The sequence below is a fragment of the Molothrus ater genome, chromosome 1, assembly GCF_012460135.2.
Source record: "Molothrus ater isolate BHLD 08-10-18 breed brown headed cowbird chromosome 1, BPBGC_Mater_1.1, whole genome shotgun sequence".
NCBI classification, from domain to species: domain Eukaryota; kingdom Metazoa; phylum Chordata; class Aves; order Passeriformes; family Icteridae; genus Molothrus; species Molothrus ater.
Genome location: NC_050478.2, coordinates 24,865,445 through 24,887,990, shown reverse-complemented (window position 1 = coordinate 24,887,990; position 22,546 = coordinate 24,865,445).

Genomic DNA, 22,546 nt, shown 5'->3' with positions numbered 1-22,546 from the left:
GAGCCATAATTCCGAATGCAGATATCCACTCTTCATCTTCTTTCCCTACAGCAACAACACAAAGCCTTTACATATACAAGTGCAGAGAGGCTTACACTCCTGTTGGACAGGGAAAGAAAAGGACAGGGAGGATTCCCAGCTGGGCAGAAATATCCTGTGCTACAACATCTCACACTCTGCATCCAGAGGCTAGCAACCCTCCTCACTTCCACCAGCCCAATCAATTCCACGTCTGGGGTTTTTTCCATCATCTTTGGACTCAAAGACTGCACATATTTCTTCCATGTGTCACTGCCCAGCAGGAGGAACCCCAGCCCCAGAGGACTGAAGAGATGGGGCTTGCCTTCAGCTGGTACTGGGACATGGCTTGAGTCTAGTTTTTCTGATTCAGCACTGAGCATTCAAATGTCTGGGTACGCTACTGCCCCGGTGAAGAAGGAAAGTAATTTGGTTGGAAAAAGAAAGGCACATTCCAAAAGATCATCTCTGCACCTGAGGAACTTCCCAAATTTCATGTAACAGATGAGAAGGGTACATTGATGTTCCCCTTACCACAGGTTAAAGATGTATTATACTGATTTCCATTACATTCATTGCAGGCACAGGTAATCACTGCATTTCTCTTTGTGTCATGCTGCAAGACATTCTTCAGACCATCAGAAGCACTCATAATTGTTATGCTTAATGGAACATGCAGCCTTAAGTCCAGTTGATTTAATTTCAGGCAGTCAATTTGTATGTAAATCGTGCAATAAGTTCAAAGCATGCAGATGAGTTAGTGTATTGGTTGAGTAGAAGTTCTGCTGAATTTAGAAATTCACAGTGATTTTGTATGGAAGTAGAAGGAAACAACTGAGTATAAACAGTTCCACTGAGTTTCTGTGGAACTCATGATACACTCTAACCTTGTCTTTGAAAGATCGCTCCAGAGATAATGCGGCATTTTGATCTCTATCAGCTGTGAAGTCAGAGGACTTTGTGGACTCTGTTACATGCCTGTGGTAAAGCTTCTGGGTTGAAATCCTGGGTCCTACTGAAGCCAGTTTACCTTGCATACAGGTGAATATAGGCCATTCCAGTTTGACCCTGCTCTATTACCAGGGGCTGCACAGTGACTTCCCTTAGCATCAGCAGAAAGGAGACCAAAGGCCTTTTTGCTGAACTTTTGGACCAATTTGACTAACCTAAATTGAACCAGAAATGGAGCAAACCCCTGCTTCTTTGATCTCTGCTACTTATTTGGAATTATTAATGCATTTTCTCTTTCTTACTGTGTAAAAAGGTGAAAGAAGTAAGAAGATAGGATTTTTAATTTTTAATTTTTTTTTTATGTCCAAATGTTTTTTAAATCTCCAGTGGGGAAAATCTGGAACTGTGAAGAAATACATTGCTAACAATGGGCTATTATGAGAGCAGCACTAAAAATGGTGCGAGGCAATATTGCGTTAGGGAATCAATATTTCAGTTTCCTACAGAAAATTGCAGCTAGTCTAAAACAATCTGTCCAGAGCTGTGTTAAGTGTCCAGAAACATTTCTGAAGAGAAAAGAATACCAGTTTGTTTGAGTATTTCCCACACATTTTTAATTCTTCCAATCTTTTGAATTTGGGTGCTTGACTTAAAACACTCTTTTAATTTATGTGTATAATATATTTTATTTCTTTATTAAGGACAAAAATCTTACAAGCTGTATAAACAGTTTCAGAAGGGGTGTACAGATGGTAGCTTGCCTGTGCTAAACGTTATGTAAACAAACTTACCATCTCTTTTTCCGGTCTGAACTGTAGGTGTTTTTAAGCACCTACTTCAGGAGAGGCTTTGCTGAGGTTGCACAGATCCCACAGTATCACTAAGGCCAACGAAAATAGTTCAGGCTGAATGAACCAGTCATTGACATGATGGGCTTTTTAAGCTGTCCACACAGAGCCTAACCACATCAGGGACTAGAAACCACCAGCGTAGCCACCTGTGGAGGTCATTAATGAGCCAGATGTTGTTCCAGAAAAAGAAATACTTCCTCTCCCCTGGCATCTAAGTCTTGCAGGTCTCTATCACAGGTGGGGTATTGATGTAATGGAGTTGGATGGCTGCTGTCCTGCCATGACACTGCAGCCACCTCATGCCACTTTGATTTTTGCCATAAAATAGATATCAGTGCACTAAGTTCATATCAGCATTCAGCACATACACATGGATGTGTGTATTGTAAGTATATAATACAGAGTGATTAGACATCACTTGGATTTGTGCACACATTTCATTCCACAAATCAAATATTTACCATATTTGTATGGTAAATAATGTGTAAATTATTCAGTCATATCCATTCTGGAAAATGGGAAATTGCCTCTGTTCCCCATGTGAGGAGATTATGTTTACATTATTCAAAAATGCACTTGGAATAGGCAAAAGAGATAACTGAACATCAGTCACCAACTGAGAAAAGTCCATAATTCTATTTATTTTCTAGATGATCCAACATTCATCTGTGTAGTTGTATTTCTGGTTTTCTTTAAAATTTTCAAAAATATTTGAAAAATGGTACTTGAATACATTAATTTCCAGCTTTAAACATCTAAATCAACTTACTTCTGTCTAGATAAAACATACTTTTTGGGGAAACATCACTTGTTTCTTACATTTTTCTCTGAATTCTGCTATTTGTTTCTCATTTTTGCAGCCAACATAAGCCTTTTATTGTCCCTAAGTTATTATATATCCCTCTTTTTTTCTGCATGTTTCAACATCCCAGATAAAGTACATGTGATAATAAATCTTAATAATCGGCTTATGATGCCAGCTCTGATAGTTCCAAGGATGGTTTTTACATCAGACACTTCAGCAGGCTCTTCTGTCCTCAAAAATTTCATGTCTGAGATAGGTAGAGATGTGGCTGTGTGAGCACACACTCTTATTTCAGATATATGGTTAAATAGATGTAAAAAGGTGCATAAATCAAGGGTTTTCTTTAATTCATACTTCCCTACTTTTAAGGGCTGAGCAGATAAATGGGATGCTCATGCTTGTGCTGTTATGGAGTGTCCATACAGGTGGTGACTGTTTGGTCTTGCTAATACGCTCATGAATTTTTCCTGGATCGCCTCTTCATAGTTCATAGCATTGCAAATACACTTCAGTGTTTATAAATGAACCCACTCTGTTAAAAATCTACCCAATGGGCCCAAACCCAAGTGAGGTGTCCCATACATGTGGCTCAAAGTCCCTCTCCCAAACTCTAGAACAAAAAGCCTTGAGTTTCCTGTATGCTGGCTACTCAGAATGTGAGCACAATGGAACCAAAGCCAGCTAAGAATGACATTTATGTCTCCATGGCAGTCACAACATCATACAGGCATTACTGAATTAATTCTGGAACCAGAAGCCAACGGGACCTGGGGCTCCTTAGGGCAGGAGCAGCACTGGCTCTCTCTGTCTGTTGGGCTTTGACTCCCAAGATGGGTCAGGTACATGGATGTGAAACTGCACTGCATGGTCTTGATCTATCCTCAGTCTCTCTGTGCCTCAGTTCTTCCCTGATTCACAGAGAAGCAGACTGAGTGACTTTTGGATATAGAGGTAGGAGGTTCTTGGTGTGCCAAATGGAATTAGGCATTTTGCTGTAAACTGAGGTTTAAAGTGTGTGCCATTCCCCGCTGACTGAGATGTGAGGGGCAGAAGGGCAGATATTAGCAGGCATTTGGGCAGTTTGGTGCCTTGAATCACCTCTGTGGTGCATTTCAGCTCTGCAGTGACTGAGGAGCACTGTGCTGGGCTGTGCTCCTGCTGATGTGGCACCAGAATTTCCAAGTTCGTCAAGTCGAAGGTATTCCTGCTACCTCCGCCTCCTTTTGTGCGCTGGAGCCCTACAGACGTGGCAGCTTCCTGAACCCTTCCCAATTATATGGTATGCATGTTGTATGTCCTCTGTGACCATCGGGACAAGAAGAGAGTCAACAATTCCAAATTAAGAGCCACAGAGCACAAAAAAGCCCAAACAAAAACAAAACAAAACAAAAAAAAAACACCCAAAAGCTGAGAAGTGAGGAAGAAAAACAAAGACTTTCTCTTCTTATTTTTCTTTTCACAAAAAAGTTTTGTAGCGGCACAGCCAGATACACTGGCACTGAGAATTGCTAGATCTCAGGATCTGAGATTTTTTTTACTGCAGTTCCTCACTAACATTAAAATATGCTGCTATGATTTGACTAAAGTTTGCAAGATCGAGACATTTGCAGGAGAAATTTTCAGCCTTTTTTGCCTGCTCCTTCTGAAAGGGGAGAATCTGGGAGGCAAGATGACTCACTCTGTGGGACTTTTAATTTTAAAGTGTGTAGAGCTGCTGTGAGTGAGGCCAGGCTGTGGAACACCCGGAGACTCGAAGGGTTTTATTACCCCTTTCCACGTCATCCTGCATTTCTCAAATCCCTGGAAGAAATATTCAAGCAGAGCAGGGGGGAAGGGAATCCTTTGCTTTTTGACCTGCAAGTTTTCTTGTTAAAGCATTTGAATATTTAACCCACAAGCATAAATTTTGTCAACATTCCTTCCCATGGTATTTCTGCATCCTATGGATTTGTTTGGAACACCAGAGAATTTAGCATTTTCCTTCTCACCATGCAAAAGGACATTTTGCCCTCTCATAGCTGCCTGTGCTTTACTATTGTGGGTTAAAAGTTGCCCTATCACCTCTGAAGCTTTCAATTTTTAAATGCAAAGATACTTGGTTGTAAAAAACAATACTAGGGAGGTGCCAGTATTTTAGAAAAATCACAAATAAATAACATGAAAGGGGAGGGCAGTTCTCAGTTCCATACCTTGAACTGGATGCAGTTTGTCACTGAATTCATGAAGTAAGTAACAAGCAATTTGCAGCTGAGCATAGGGGTGCTTCTGTTTCTGCTCGGAAAGCACATGGAGCCCGAGCTCCATTCTCCTCAGCAGCACTTGGAAAATCAATTTTAATGAATGGCAAATGTCTAAACTTCCCTGCTCTCCCCCTTTTATGCCTACACAAGTTTCCCTGCTCCTTGCCACAACATAAACCGCATATGCTGCATTATTTTTTTAACTTAATCGGAGCTGATTCGCGTATCTGCCACAAAAGAGTGAAAAAATAAACTGTAGAACACATGGAGGACAGAGGCAGGGCTTCAAACAGTCTGTGCACAGTGAGATAAAAAGAATCTTGTGGGGAATCTCTGCTAGGAGAGGCTGGCTTGTTTCACTTCATGACGTGTCAGGAAGATACAAATGACAGACCATATCCAGGCTGAGCACAAAGCCTGGGCAAAATCTTGAAATAGCCTTTGTTAAACTGCCCCCTGGATCTTGAGGAGGAGGTGCAAGATCATGTAAACTAAGGGGGAATATACTATTTATGTGCCTTAAATTATTGAGATTTTAGATAATATGAGATCACCATTGAAAAATGAAAGAACAATACTGTAAAATAAATTTTTAGCTACTTTTTAAAATTAAAAGAATGCTGAAGAGTTTTCTACTTTTTGAAAGTTTAGTAAAAGCCATTTTACATGGCTTGAAAAGTTTTTTACACTGCTTTTAATTTCTGATAGTTTTGGTGATCAACATTTGGTGATCACCAACATTTGGTGATCAGCTAAAGCTGCCTATTTTACTTAAAAAGAAAGGCTTTTAATATTCTTTTTTTTAATTGCTCTTTAAAAAAAACCCTTTAAGTATATAGTATGATATATGGGGGGAGGGGTTTGCTAAACAATAATTCTTTTAATTTGTAAGCAAAACTATTACTGAAATGTTTAAAATTACCAGGTATTACAGTAAAACTGAATAATCATCAGGGAGATTTTCTGATTTGAAAAAACATATTAAAAAAAAAATAGTTCACTTGAAAAATTTTGAAAAACTTTCCAGCAGTAGCAAGTACCACTTCACAGAGTCAGGTATGTTGATCAGGATCTCTGGAAGCCAGTTAATTCAATTTCCTGCTTGAGCCAGCAGAGTTGCCAATGCTGTATCAGGTCAGCTAAGAGTGAAAAGGTAACTCACATCCTGGGGCTGTTACTTTTTTGTCTCTGGGATGAGATTTCTCATTAGGCCCTTCCTAAAGAAAGGACAAATGAATAGGGAGTGAAGATGTTAAGAAAAATTTTGCAAGAACATCTGCCAAAAATAATCCTGCGTGAAATAAATGACTCTCCCCTCTATATCTAGTCAACATTACATCACTGCACTTAATTCTTACAGTTTTAGGGAGGGGGAACCTTATTAATGAGAAATCACTGAAGGTAGAATTCATAAAGGATGAAGAAAAAAGAAGTTGGAGACAAGTTTTAGATATTAGGTTTGGAAAAGTAGTCTTGCAGTGGGACAGTCTTAGACAATGTCATAAATATGGTGTCCTAGAAATAGTCTTTTATTATAAATGTTTGATTCAGGGCATTTTTTAATGTCAGAAGAGCTCTATGTGAGTTCTGCTCTGCCCGAGATTGTCAGGGCATATTTCAACAGCACAGGAAGACATTGAAGTGTGACACCACAGTGGGGGCAGGAGCTGAAAGCCATTATTGTCAGGGTTCAGAGCGATCTTGACAACTTGGAGAAAGGGAGAAAACCCACGGAATTCAATAAAAACAAACAGTAGCAAAATAAGTTTAGGAAGGAAAGCAAACAGATCCACAAATATACAATGAACAGTTAACCTGGGTGAGTGATAACACCTCAGAGAAGGATCTGGAGGATACAAAGGAGGTTACCACTCAACTGAGTGGGAGGCAATGGCACAGCCTATTTGCAGGTTTGCCTGTGTCATTCAGAAGTATATGAATAAAAGCATTGTGTGTAAGCAGTTAAATAGCATTTTTCCACAATCATGTGGTCTCAGCTTTTTTCACTCTTGAGATGTGTGGGGGACAAATTGGAGAGTCCAAGAGTGAGAGCAAGCAAAGGAGCAAGCAGTCATTTAACAAGGTAGAGAAGAGGTTTAGAAAATTAATTTTGTGGAAATTAAGTTTGAATGGACATATGATCTGTGTTCTTTCAGCACATCAAAGGTTGCTCACATTTCATTTGGGGCAGATAAAGCAATTTTTTCATTCTTCAGAAGACAAAAAGCTTGGATAACCTGTTAGAGAAAATCTTTCTGCTAATGGTAGTTACCTACTGCCACTCTTAAGAGAAATAATTTCCTTATAAGTTTTAAAAGGATATTAAATATGAGTCATAATTCATCTGGAAATATTTTCCTTTGATTAGAAGTAAAGAGATAGATTAAGATGTCTTTTTGATTTCTCAGCCCTACATTTCTGTTATAGTTAATAGATTGAGTTTCTTAAAATTTAAATGGGCTTGCTGTTAAAAGAGTTATTTCAAGGTCTGCCCAAAGAGCCCAGAATTGCACAGCCTTGGCAGGAGCTGGGAACTTTTCATGACAATGGTAATGCTGGTGATCAATGACTGAAGAATCTGGTAAAGTAGAGTGAATTTTAGAACCACCTGTCCAAAACAATTTGATACCTATGCACTTCAAAGGGTGTGGTATGGATTTTCTGATGTGAAACTCCTGATTTTGCCTCAAAGCTGTCTGAAACTTTTCTGCCAAGTGTTGCTTTGGGTGTGCACAAAATTCCTATATCCCCCTTAACATCTGGGCCATGCTGGCTATGACCACAGTGGTGAAATGAAAAAGGGGCGTCTCCTTGGGGATTATAAATGGTCTCTATTGTCAGAATGGTCCCTGGGCTGCTTTTGGCCCATACCAGCCTATAGTCTGCCAAACAGTTGTGAGGTACTGTGCCTATTCCAGGTACCAGCCTCAAAGTCATCCTTGTGTGTAACACAGTGCTCAAAAAAGGTTTCCTGGCCCAGTACTGGACAACTCGTCTCTGTGTACAGAATCCTTCTGGGCATGTCTGGTGTTCTGGTATAGACATACTTTGTCTTCACTGTGAATCCAAGGTGTAGCCTCATTTATATTTCTATAGGCAAAGAGAATTTTTTTTCTTCACAGATGTTGAGATATTGTAAGAGACAGTAAAATATAGGTTCAAAGTCTTATAATTTAAATATAATAAAGAGTATATTTGACTACACCAGTCAATCATGTTTGATTAAACCACTTCCTCAGGCGAGATCTGTGCCTATCACCTAGATTTCTTTTAAAATCTAGATTGCTGCTAGCAGTTGCAGAGGGAGGCAATGTTCTTTTCTTCTGACCAATTAAAATTTGTAATGTTCTCTGTACCATTTTAGATACTCTCATGGCAGAGAAATACAAGTAATTTTAATGTTGCTTTTATTAGCAAATGCTTTATTTAATAAAGAACTGTCATAGATCTTCTCTGTCTAATATAAACTCATTAACTGATGAAAAAGAAGGGATAAATCAAAATTGCTTTTGTTACCATTGATTTTGTTGTCCTGCTGAGAGTTATTGGTCTTTGACTTGCACTTGGTTAGTGTGCTGAATGCTGAAATAGGTTCTTTCTCAGTACCTCATAACAGACAGATCCATCTATTCTACTACAAGTCTTAAAATTAAGCAAAAATTTGGTTCAAAAATTCCTTAGCTCAGTCTAATTGAAGCCAACATTTTGAAAACTTTCTAGAGAGAGCTTTCCCAAGTACTCCCCTTCTCCCAGCTTATCAGGAGCAACTGGTTTTACTTTTACATAAAATAATGTTATTCAAGAATTTATAATTGAGAAGGTTGATTCTCAAAAAGTGTTTGCTGCTTGGAGACCATCTAGTGTACTACTGCTTAAAGTATCTCTGAAACACGAAGCAATTATCCTCAGGGTAATGATGGATCTCAAGGAATGGGCCAGTTTGAACTTCATGAAGTTGAACAAGGCCAAGTCAAGGTGCCGCACCTGGATTGGGGCAACCCCAGGTACCAACACAGGAATGAAGGGATTGAGAGCAGCCCTGCTGAGAAGGACTTGGAGGTGCTGGTGGATGGGAGGCTGGACATGACCCAGCCATGTGCACTCAGCCCAGAAATCCAAACCAAACCGGGCTGCACCAAAAACAGCATGGCCAGCATTGAGAGGGAGGTTTTGTCCCTCTGCTCTGCTCTGGTGAGAGAGACCCCACCTGGAACTCTGAACCTGCTCTGAGGTCCCAGCAAAGGAAGGACGTGGACCTGTTGGAGCAGACCCAGAGGAGGCCAACAAGATGATCAGAGGGATGGAGCACCTCTCCTATAAGGAAAGGCTGAGACAATTGGGATTGCTCATCCTGGACAAGAGAAGGCTCTGGAATGACCTTATTGTGGCCTCCAGTACTTAAAGGAGGTTTGAAAGATGGAGACAGACTTTTCAGAAGGGCCTGCGGTGATGGAAGAAGGGATAACAGGTGTAAAGTAAAAGCGGGGATATTCAGATTAGATAGAAGGAAGAAACTTTTTATGATGAGAGTGAAGGGACACTGGAACAGGCTGCCCAGAGGAGTGGTCAATGCCCCATCCCTGGGAACATTCAAGGTCAGGTTGGAGGGGGCTCTGAGCAACCCAATTTAGATTGAGTTTGTCCCTGCTCATTGCAGAAACTCCGTGGGGTTTTTGGTAGCCAGTGAATTTCTGCTGGGGCAGAAGATGCCAGCAACCAAACCCCAGACTGCTTGAGGCAGTCCAGGACTGATAAAAGGATATCTTTGTCACAAGATGTAACAACACCTCTTCTTCCCTTGTCATGGGTGGGAGGGCTGGAAGATACAGCAACTATGGGGTGGACATTTTGATGTGGACAACAGCGTTAGGAGAAGAAAGAATGTCTGAGTAGACGAATGGTGGAATTCTCTTAAAAGATACAGAATGCATCTTGAGTTTTATCCTCTGAAAAGGTAGGGCTGGTGTGGTACCTAAGGAGGAGGCAGTGGTTTGCTGGCTTTCAAAGACAGAAGTTCTTAGCACTAATATGTTATTTTGTACCAAAGGGAATAGACTACCTTACAAATACAATACTTGGCAGCCTTGCATGGGCATCAAACACACCACTGCATAGGGGACTGCTAGAAAATGCATCATGACTCGTGCCATCCCCTGTGTGTGTTTGAGGATGTGTTAACTCTACCTTACAAAGTGATTTCCATCTGCAGATCATACAAATTTTTCATAATGTGGCTAAGCACCATTGTCTCAATTTCACATGGGGGAAACTGAGGCATTAAGAGGCAAGATGATTTGCTTTAGATGTCTCAACAGGGCAGAGACAGACAGCAGCATGAAAATTATTTTTTGGTGGGGAGATTAAGATTTGTGGAGTTAGTGTTTTATAGTTTATTCAACTTCATGGTATTTACATAAATATCAATAGATTCTATAGAATCTGCTTTCAACTCTTTCCCTACAAGGAGTATTTTTCTTTCATTTTATATCAGAAATTTTCCTGGAGGTTGAACAGAGAAAGCAACAAGCATTTTAATTCTCCAGTTCATCACACATTTATATAACCAGAGTGAAATCTGTTTTCTGTTAAAAGAGAGGGGAGGGCAGAGTTTTTCCTTTTTTCTTTCTCCTTCTTTTTTTTTTTTTTGTTAACAGACTCAAAAGTTGTCTGGAAACTGTGCCAAAACAATAGCATAAAAGGAGTGCATCTGGAAGTCATTAGGGAAGCTCGGAGTGGGCAGTGATTAAAGCAGGATGGAATTTCTACATTTTTTTTCTCCCGTTACAGTTTCTAAGCCAATCAAACACAGCACAATTTTAGAGCCCATCAAACCCCAACACTTTTTAAGTCTTATGAATATGCAACCAAGAAACTTTCCCCCCATTTTCCTCCTGAAGGCAATTCCAGTAAACCCTTCTGTAGTACATCTGAACACAGTTCCCTGCACAGTTTAGGAGAGTTCAAATAGCTTTACTTTTGCTCTGCCTATTTTTCCCATCATGGTTTTCACTGGAACATTCTAACTTCTTTCTTACATTAAAAACAACAGCTAAAATATTATGCTGGCATTGTAAAATACAGGGCTGTAATCTGGCATTAAACCCAAATCCCTGTAGAGAATTAGAAGAATCGATTTATGAATGAAGATTTATCTTCTGTTGAACTTCTTCTGCTGACAGATCTGTTTACCTGTGGATAGCCATTTTCCTCCTGCAGACATCAGTGCTGTGGGCCAGGCTGTTACAGTCTCCTCCTAATAGCTTCTGCCAATTTATGCCTTGAATGCAGTGATTACAGCTGCAAACCCCTCATAGCACCTCCTTCTACTTAGCACATCTAGTGATGAAAAAGCTGAAGACTTCATCCTTTACTGTTCTGCCTAAAGTCCCATTTTCTTCCCTTGCATCTTTAACTGTCTCTAGCAGGGAATCTAATGTGCTGTAAGGTTAGAATCAGCTGCAGTCAAAAATATGAGAACCTGTTTTCCTCAAGCAATTTTCAAGATAAGTGACATCATACAGAAACATCAATTGATCCCATTTCATCATCACAAACAGGGAGACAGTAGCTGAATTACTGGACACTATTATTGGCACCTGAAAAGACCATGAGGAAAAGAGCTCTCAGTTTGTATTTTTCTATACAGTGGTTATACGATGTTCAACTGATGGAGGGGCAATGCTGGTGAGCTTGTGGTGCTCCACTTTGTCTGTAAAAAGAGAGATGATATTGTTTTCAATGCTCTTGAATCTAAAAGATGGAAACCAGTGAAAAACTGGAATAACCAGTACATTTACTGGTATCAGAAATGGCTGTGTTCTGCCACTGGAGTGTCCTGTGGACTTGGCCAGACATTCAGCCCCTCATTCTAGAAGTGTCTGTGGTCAGACAAGTATCTAGCACATCACAGAGGTATTTTGGTGACCTTTTTTAACACTTGGATGAGGCTTACACTAACAGAAGTGTTGCATGTGTGGATATATAGATATTACAGCTATGAGAGTGCTACACCCCTAAGGCATATGCTGCCAGAAATGATTGCAGAACATTAATAATGAACAAATAAATAGAGGTCAAACTCTGCACTGAAATTTAACTGTTAGTCTATAGCATAATTTTATGCTTCTTATGGAGTAATTCATTTTCCTGTACCTTACAACACTTTAAAAAGTTATATACTAGAAAATAGGAAATCATATGAAGATGTCCATTCCTGCCATTTCACCTGGCAGGAGCCCTAGAGGGTGAAGAAGGACAGAAGGCTGTGGCCACCAGCCAAGCCACCAGCCTGTGCTTCGCCCTGTGCCTGCAGCAGCACAGAGGTGTTGCCTGAGCACAGATCACCACTGGCCATGGCTCCTCCTGCTTTTCACCTTGTGTCTCCTCAAGGAGTATGGGAAAATCATATATGGGGATTTGGCCTAGCATTTCTGTTAGAGAAACAAGTACTTTCAGCCTCCTACTGCCTTAACACAACTCAGTAAAATGTTGCTAACAGGAATTAACTCAGGTATTATTTTGTACTTGAGATCTCCATATATAAATGTATAAACTTACCCTAAGACCAGTGGTCTCCACTTTACAGTCCCCAGCTTCTTTCCATATTTGAACTTTGGAGCTGCTTATGTCTCATTTTCTTCTCTTAGTATTTTCTTTCTGTTTGGCAATTCTCAGTTTTATGCAGAAACACTGATGGTACCAAGGGGTCAGCTGTCAAACTATTGCTTCCTGCTGTGAGCAGCATTAAAAATTGACCATCTGGGGCTAAAGAGGTTTTGCTTGAAACCAGGTGCAGATGCAGCAGGAAAATAAACAATATTTCCCAGTGCTTGCGATAGCACTGGGAAAAGGGTTTGTAAGAGCCTGCTTCTGTAACATTTCTCTTAATTTTCTAACAAAGCTCAAAAAGCAAGTGAAATAATCCAAACAGGAAGAGATGTGAGAGGTACAACAGTGGGAGAATCCTGAAAACATGGGGAAGAAAATTAACTCTGGCCACATGGGACCAGCTCTGGATGTCTTTCTGCAAGGCAGAGTGTTGGACTCCTCTGTCCCATGACTAGCTCCACTGAAATCAGGAAGTTACTTAGATGAGAAGAGCATGGGAATATGTGTAGGAAGTAAGCCTTCCAAGACAAAGAAAATCACAGGTAAACAGACATTAATGATCATTCTTCTGTTGAAATAGTTTTCCAAATGAAAATATTTGGAATACATGCTTTCAGTTATTTGTTAAAATCTCTAAGATCAGAAGTCATTAGCAGCACTTAAATTATAATGGATGAAAATGCTAGGTTTTCCAGACATTGATATAAGAGACCTATAGCCTGAGCTGGGTGTGGGGATGTCAAATGTTAGAAGAAAACCATAAACATCTCCCATTTTGCTGCTCTGTAACTATAGAGATTTTATTTATTCCAAATTTATTTCTAGTCCTTCTCATATAACATTCATGTTCTTACTTATAGAGGTGAAATTCCCAGTGAAATTCATGTCTTTCTGTCAGCATACCCAAAGGAGGCAGAGAAAACGTAATTAATGTGAATGATAGCTCCAGGAAGCTTATTAGCATAGTGCTCATTTATTCCCCCATTCTCTGTGCTTTGACCCTTCCCAAAGGAAATGGAATATGTACTGAGGAAACAGAAAACACCTTTAAAACAGCTTCATGTGTATTGCCTTGATGGTATCATCCTGACCTTTGCAATCACGTATCAATGATCAAGTAAGCAAATGCCAGCACATTTTCCTCCATTTGAGCAGAGTTATCCAATTCCTTGAGGCCAGACACGGAAACCACAAGAAACAATGGACATTTGCCAATATAACCAGCAGTTCTGTCACCAGTTCAGAAATTAATTACTCTAGGTTATGCACTTTTTCACAGAGGTGAGATTTTCATGGTAGGAAAGAGGCACAGTAGATGTGGGGAGAGCTTTTCCAGTCCTAAAAAATCAGGGAGTTTCATGCCCTTCAAAGTGTGCAAACCAAAAATGGGAGGGAGAAAGGAAAAAAGGTGATGCAGGAATAGATGTGCAATCCAAAATAATTCTGTGGAGCTGGACATTTAGCTGTGATGTGGGAAACAAAGACCCAGATTCTTGCCCAGGGTCAAAACAAAGAGTTGGATATTGGAATCCATCTCCCCAAATTCTTGTTTTCCTCTGTTAAATCATCCATTTTCAGAAGGAAATGGCAGATTAGGGAATCAGCCAGTGATCAGCCCTTAATCTTCCCTCCTGTCACAGGATACAGGAAATAAGGAAATAAGGGAAAAGAAAATCAAGATGTTGAGACAAAGTGATAGAATTTTCTCTTCTGTGTATGTTTCTATAAAAAATATAGCACTAAATTTCTAAGCAAAAATATTTTTACAGAAGGGTATTGGGAGAAATTCTGAGAGTAGGGGAAAATGCTTGATGCACAGGAGAGGCTGTTTCACCCTAGATATTTGTAAGAGATTTTATGGATTAAAAAATTTTATGCAAAAAAGAAACCTTTATCCTGTAAAGAAGGGGAAGAAAAATGGAAGGGACAAAAATGAATACTTCATCTTCCATATTGTGAATGAACTGGAGGGAAAAAACCCTGAGACATATCTGAAGGGTCTTTAAGTTAAAGCACTTTATTTAAAACTGCAAGAGAGAGAGATCTGGGGAAATCATGATGTCATGGGTTTTTCAATTGAACCTCAAATATGACCTAAAAGTACTGAGAGGAGTGGAGTGGAGTGGAGTGGAAGGAGAAAGAGAAAATGGGTTAGATCCTAAAAAGCTGGTAAAATGTCCTCCAACTATACAATTGAGAGACAATGGCACAAAAGAAGAAATGAGCTAATCAGTTGTGAGAAAGAGGTGAAATAATGTGAAAGGCAGAGAATTTGTGGTAAATCAGTATCTAGGTAAGTAATTTGTGGTAAATCACTATCTTGCTCCATTTTTACTTAAGAAGGTTATGTTTTTATTTGTGGAGAATTTGTAAAAATTTTGCAGTGATGCTAAAACTTTAAAAAACCCAACAAAACCTCAATAAATAAATAAAACCCAGGGTATTTGCACTGTTCAGTTTTCTGGGCCTATCTTGTCATGACACCTAAGCTCATAGTGAAGCTTCCCAGATCTGTACAGACCATCCATTAAACTGCTGCCAATATTTTATTTGAATTGAATATGATCCAGGACTTAATAAGGAAGAAATATTCATAGACCATATCTGAAGAACTTTGGAAAAAGTATTAAAAGTACACTTGATGAACTATAACCTGGAATTAGCCAGGAGTCTGTTAAGAAAGTTTTGAGAGTTTTCTGAAATCAGCCATTTAACATAAAGGTGGCATAGATACAGAAAGCACAACAGAAGCCTTTCACATAACCCTTTCACATCCCTGAAGGTGTCCACTTGTTTAAAACAAAGCATTTCCCAGATCCTCATTTAAAATATGGACTTCAGCATGCAGTGCGAGCAACACTGATGAACAGGTATAAGAAGAAGCCTTGTCTGTAACAATTTGTTTTCCCAATGGCAATATTCTCCTTTTGACAGTAGATCTTAATGTAATTTCAAGCAATATCTCTCTTGACAGTAAATGCACTCTGCTCTTTCTGGAGAAGGCCTGCTGTTGTTCTCACCACCCCATTTATATACAGGACCCCTTGGGTAAGTCTTGGTGGCCAAAATGAAAAGGATGCCCTGTTGAGAGTACTGCAAATAAGCATTGTAGGGTGTGCTGATTTTGGCTCACTTATTTCCCATTCCACCCTAACATTGTAAATTAAACTCCTATTTTCAGATTTCCAGAGACTGTTCTGAAGTTTGATTCCTTTAATTATGGCTTGAAGTACAGGGTAGTGCATTCCAAGAAACCAATAATTACCTGTGACATGTTATTACAGAGAGACTTGTGGAAAGCTGCAGTTTTTGCGCAACTCCATGAGACATAACAAGAAGAAACTGCTGAAGATGGATCCCGCTAGGGTGCAAATAAAGAAGTCTCAGAAGATGAGCCTTCTTTCAGTACCAGAGCTGGCATAACAGAATTAAATTGCAGCTAGAACTGCCACAAGGTAATAGCCCCACAAGGTAAATAAGGAGTGATTTTCATCAATGAAAGGAAGATGAGGAATTAAATTTATTTATTTTTAAGATTATCACATATATACTTGTCAGTTCTATTGGTTTTGACATAGGGAAAGATATTTTCAGCAGTCAAAAAAACTTGAAAATTCAATAGGAAATACTTCCATTAGAAGGGTCATGTGGGGTGATTGTTCTGCAGACCTTCATGAAATAGAAATCTTCTGCACTGTAATTCATGTTTGGCAACTGGGCTCATTGAACCTGATGACCCCTTCCTGTACTCTGTTTCCCTATATAAAACTCAGCACATTTTCTGATTTGGAATTCCCAGGGTAGAGCGTGTTCCTCTAAAGGTAGATGTCAACAACAAAGAAATTTGTGTCTGAACTAGGCCTCCAGCTACAACAGGAGATCCAAACAGTCATCTGGGGCTGGTGTGCTGACATTTCACTGCAGCATGTTATCAGTACCTCATCAGTCAGAATCAAAGTATGAACTAAGACAGGACTACGTCTGCAGTGGCTTCAGAATTGTCTACACATTGGCAAAGCTATAAAGGGAATGTCATAGCTGCTAAAAAACAAAATAGATCTTAGGGTTTATCCCAGAACATCAGAGAAGGAATATAGAGATGAGGGCTTCTTAAGCAAAAATTGTAGAGACAGGGACAAGAAGCCAACCAACAGGTTGCCACATTAGCTGAGATGGTTCTAGCTTTTTTTTTGTCTTTTTAGCGACCTGTTTTCTTTTGTAGAGTAGAAGTAAATATTATTATATTTCCAAAGTACAACTGATTTTCAGTATTGGCCAAATTGGACAAACTCCATATTTAAGACTAAGTTTATAATTCAACAGAAATGTCAAGACAGAAATTTTGTTTAGGGACTATTTCCTGAAGGCACCCATTGCAACAGGTGCACTGTTACAGATCTGTGGTAGTAGAAGTGATCTTTGCTCTTTGCAATTCCTCCAAGACACTGAGACTTAGGACACAGATCTGTGTAGATCACACCTTCTCTTATCCCCATGGGAGCTGGGTGTACTGGCCTCATGGAGCACATTTGAAGAAAATTTGTTTTGGCACGTGACTGGGAATTCTCTGTTGCTGGCAAATCTGCCTCATTAATTCACTTTAAAAAGAAGTATGGGCACTGTTGGATCTTGCTGATCCAACAGGATTCACAAGTTTGGAATTTGGTTGTGAGCACCCCGCTGTGTGGGTTTTGCTGCCTTCCTTTGTCAGACTGCAGTAAAGAGCAGCGGGAACATGGCTGTGCATCTGCCATACCTGAGTGCTGCAAAGGAGAGGGGATTTGTGGCTCTGTGTCCACAACAATGCAAACATGGCACACATAAAACATCCTTGATGGCAAACCCAGAGAAACACATGCAGTTCCCTAGAGAATTATGTACTTTTTCTGGTTCCCTAAATGTCCTCACAGAGCATTGTCCCAGACACCAAGCTAGTGCTGTGCATTCAATAGTCTGAACTCAGAAAAGCAAGACACATCAGTCAGTGGGAGAGTATTTTCAAAACATAGGTGATCTATTTTTGACCTATCAGATTTGATCATTGAGAGGGGCTAATGGGAAGGTTTACAAAAATCTCTTTGAAAGACAAGACTGGGAAATGCAGTCTGTGAGGGTGTTGTCTGTCATATTCAAGAACTCCAGTAGAGGTATTGACTTTGCAGCACATTATAATTTTTCTTAGCCTTCACATATATTTAACTGTTCATTGATACACGATTACCTTTTCTTTTCCTCTCAGCGCTCCATAAATGTAGGTAAAAGACTCCTATTTCATCTTATGGTAACATCCTCTTTCTCCATAGATAGCAGTTATCCTTCTTTCCTCAAATTGTCAAATTGACTAATTAACATTTCCCAACCTATATTTCACATGGATATGCTAATAAAAGATATTAACTCTTCTATAAATCTTATTTCATAGATGACTGCATAGCAGCACTTTTAGATCTAAGGAATCACAAAGCTGTCAGCTTCAATTGCAATTTGGCAGTAGAAACTCTGGAAAAACCAAGAAGAAAAAATTATCAGGGATGCTTAGAATTCTTTCCTAGAATAGTTATTAGTATACTGTGTTTAAGGTGACAATAATAACCTGAGAGACATTATTTTTTATAATGGCAGTTTGTAAAATTTTCACACATTAAAATTCAGCCTAATTGAAATTAACATCTATAGAGTTACCTGAAGCCTTTCTGACAACAGAAGAATTTTGTTAATTATTATAAGGTGGAGATTATTTTTATTCCTATGTGGGAGCTGAGGAATGAGAACTTGCTTGCCAGCTTGTCACTTATGCATCATCTTAAATGTTCTAAACAATCTATGAAATTACATTAGAGATAATATTTTAATATCTAAATCATTCAGTCAAAATATTTCATTATTTTGTTCCCATAGCAGTATATCATCACTTACAGTTCAGTCCTGTACATTTTTCTATTCCACCTCACTATAGCCTTTTCTCTATTACTTTCTTCCTTTTTTGTTTGGGTTTTGTTTGTTTGTTCATTTCTCTTTTTTGTTTGGTTTGGTTTGGTTTTGTTTGTAATGGCTCTCAGATTTAAAATAAAATAATTTCCAGTCACTACTTTTCCTAATGGTGCCAAAAACCTCTCTTGAATTCTTTGTTAATCTCTTGCTGCCATGGAGCACTTTCACATCTACTGATATTAGCACTCAGTATTTAATTCTACTACTTCAGTCACAAACTTTAAGTTCTTACAGAAAAAAAGTAATGGTAGCATTGCAAAAAAACCTCAAAACCCAAAAACCAAAAACAACCAAAAAAACACCTGCTGGTTTGGGGAGACTAAATTTTTATTTTTCTTGAAGAGTGACTGAGTTGCGCTCTAGAATGAATCAAAGTCCTAGCTTAGAAGGCTGATTTAAATCCAGCTAAAATCAATGTTAAGAAATTAGCTTTCCCCTGTTTCTATTGACTCAGTACCTAGAATAATTGATCCATGATATGTATAACTCAAGCCAGCAATTAAATCATGTTTTTAATTTTGTTATCAGACCACTCAGTCCCTCTGACATTTTAAATGTCAAGGAAGTACAGTCTGTCCAGCCTTAATCCACAGAGAAATGTATGTTCATTAGGTTTTTCTTTATCAAGTAGCTATTCTTTAGAGCACTAACCACTGGAAATGAAATGAAATGAAATGAAATGAAATGAAATGAAATGAAATGAAATGAAATGAAATGAAAGTGCTTTTATTTGCCTGATCCCCTTCCCTGGTGGTAACTGCATCACTGTATGTGTCAAGCACAGGGTATACCTGGAGACCAATAAAAAGTCAGACATTCAACTGTAGGACAGATTGTGGATACCAGATGAGCAGAGAACAAAAAGGAATCTGCAAAAATATGACCTTAACAGAAAGAAGTTTTTAGGAGCCTCACTCTTAGGCTGTAGGACTGTACCTGTGGAGATCTGCACAAGCCATTTCGCGTTCTGAATGGGAGGGAAAATGAGATGATGCAGCTGGAATTTGCATTAAAGATGAATGAGCAGGATGCCTGCTCTTTGTACTTTTTGCACAAAACTACTGCTAGAGACACTGTAAGAGGGGGGTACACTTCACCCTTGCTGCTTTTGAAAACTTCAGCACCCTTTTCTCCCCGAGCGACTTCACCTGTTGCAACATGGGAGGGACTCTACTGCAATAGACAGAAGAGTTTATTTTCCCCAATTTTTTGCTTTTCTCCAATTTTCTTGCATTTTTTCATGCATGCTAAAATTCATTGAACCAGAGAGGGAAAGAAATGAAACATAGAGGCAGTTATGCAAAGCTCTGTTTTAAAGTTCTCCACATTCTCTCCATAGGCCAACATCTCTGCATTTGCTTCACTTTATATGAATCTGATGGAATTCATGTGCAGCTCTTCTAGTTTGGTAAGTATTTCCATAAGTGCAACAGTAATTAAATTCAGCTACTGGCAGAAGTATAGAAAGTGCAATGCTGCCAGAATAACTGAGAGTGCTTTACTGAAAATTTAACCTTTTGCAAAGGACCACTTTGAAAGTCAATGCAATAGCTTCTTAAAAGCACTTTAAAAGCACTTTAATTTTAGTCTGGGAGGATCATTCATCTCCTGTTGTGTATACATTCATTGTGCATATCAGTTCTTCCCAAAGCAGCTCCAGAACTGTCTTCCATGCTAGCCTAGTTTAGACTACAGTAACAGTTTAGAACAGTTTAGAACAGAAGTTACTGCAGTGCCTTTAAAGCAAAACCAACTGCAAAATCAAGCTAACATCTAATTTAGAGATGTTATGTTGCATTTTGTCTAATGCAAACAGACCTACAAGGAAAATATTTGCTACATGCTTTGCTGAAGCAAGGCAATGATCTGCGGGAGGAAGATGACAGGGAATTTTCTGAAATTGAGAAATGCAGGCTGAGGTAGGGGACGTGACGTGGCTGTCAGTAGCAACAGATATTTAGGATTGACCAGAGGAGTTCAGGCCTCAGCCTCTGCATGCCAAATACAGCTCTTCTAAATCATAGAGTGGGAATTCCAAATAGACTCTGGCCAGTCTGCTCGGATCTCACTGGACCACAGTGCCAGGCATGGCAATTAGACTCACCAAAAAATGGAAGCAGTGGGGAGCTCACTCTCCAAACCTTCTTTGGTCCATCTGTGGATGAGGGGCTTGTTTCATTCACTCCATCCACCTTCCTACACACATTGCTTGACCCATGCAGCAAGGTGGGACTATTGATTTTGATACAGCCCCTGTATCATAACAGTCTCTTGCAGCTGGCTTACCAGAAGCCCTAAGGAGTTACTGCTTTTCAATTCCTCAGCAGCCAATATGGTATGTACTTCATATGAACCCACTAAGTCCACACCAAGGATTTATACCAGATCCTCTGCTGTACAACTTCTGCAGCAAGATCAGTTTCCTTTCATGATTAAAAAATCAGGTAATTAGTCACAAATAATAATCAGGAGGGCAGACTTGCTCATTTTATCAGCATTTTTTCAAAAGCTCAGTACATCAGTCTTTCAATTTTATCTTTCTCCACGTGGAGAATACACATCCAAATAACTTAAATATAATTCAAAGATGGAAGGTTTTATTTGAGCTTTATGTGAAGATCTGTGTGAAAAATAAAAATAGATGGAAAGCAAAAGAAAGGAAAATAAAACAGTTGAATCTAATTGAAACAGACTTTAAGAGCAGTGTATTTTCCTCCAGCTTCTCTGGTAGAAAGAAACTAAAATTAGTGGGAATCTGGAAAAGTGTAAAAGACAATGATAGCTCTTCTTCCTTCTCCTCTGCTTGCCCTCTTCTAAGAAGTGGCTACTTCTTAGTCTGATGCCACAAACCCGGGTTGATAGCAGATTTCTCCTTCAATACAAGGAAGGATCAAGCATTGAGTCCTTTGACCCTGGTTATAAGGATATATGGCTTACATGCCATCCTTGCAGATTCTTTATGTCAGTTTTTTCTGCTATTTTGGCCCCGTATTCCAACAACTATGTTCTCTCAGTTTGAATGGCCTTTATCTAAAGTGCTAAGAACAAACAACTGAGAAACACAATTTTTATGAGAGCATGTCCTAGGTATTTGCATGGTCCTATAAATACATGTGTGTCCCTACCTATAATTATGTGGGTGCCTGTCTGCTCTGTGCCAGTCCCTACTGATTATGACTATGGAACAGCCTCTTGTCCATAGGTGACTGTATTTAAAGATGTTAGAAAAAGAACAGCATCCTCAATAGCAAACACTTGAACCTTGAAGAATCATGAAGTGGTTTCCTGCCCATCCAAAGTTGGACAAGGCAAGAAGCAGGAAGGCCATGTAGCCCAAACAAACTATTCCAGGCTGAAATAATGACTGCACCAGAAACAGACCAATTCAATGTCCAGAACATATCCTGTGCTATGAGACTACCTAGAATCAGACTAGATCATTAAGTTACAGATAATTTTGCTGCCAATTGTTTCTATTTACCACATTTTGAATATGTGGTCAGTGTTTTCCTTCCACGACTGCCCAGCTGCTGCTTACTTATCCACTCATATTTTCTTTTCACGTTCCCTAGTAGGAGGCACAGAGCAGAGAGGTCTGAGGGCTGCTTTAAGTGAGCTAGAGTGGCAGGAGGTTTGCAGAGGGAGTGGGTGCCACATGCACTGCTGCCAAGCTCTAGAAAACTAGACAGCTCTAGAAAGCGAAACATTGCACAGGTTTTCTGGGAAAAGGATGTTTCTGAATGCAAAAGAAACAGACGTTTGCAAAGCAGCTTTGACTTTAATGGGAAAAAAGAGCTTTCAGATGAGTAGGGGAGGGGAGTGGAGAGAAATCTTGGTTACACCTGCCTTCCTGCCTGAACCCCAAAAATTCTACCTCCAGGATGTCTATTCCAGTTTTTGTTGATTTAGGCCTGAAGCAGAATTTTTTTTAAAGTTTCCTTCTTCCTAGACTGCTGGATTTGGCATTGATTCAAAGGGCAATGGCCCACCCAATCAGCCTGCTAGGACGTTTCCCAATGAAAACACCTCTCTACTGCAAGCCTGTAGTCACTTGCAAGTGAGTACATGGCTGAGGAAGCAGG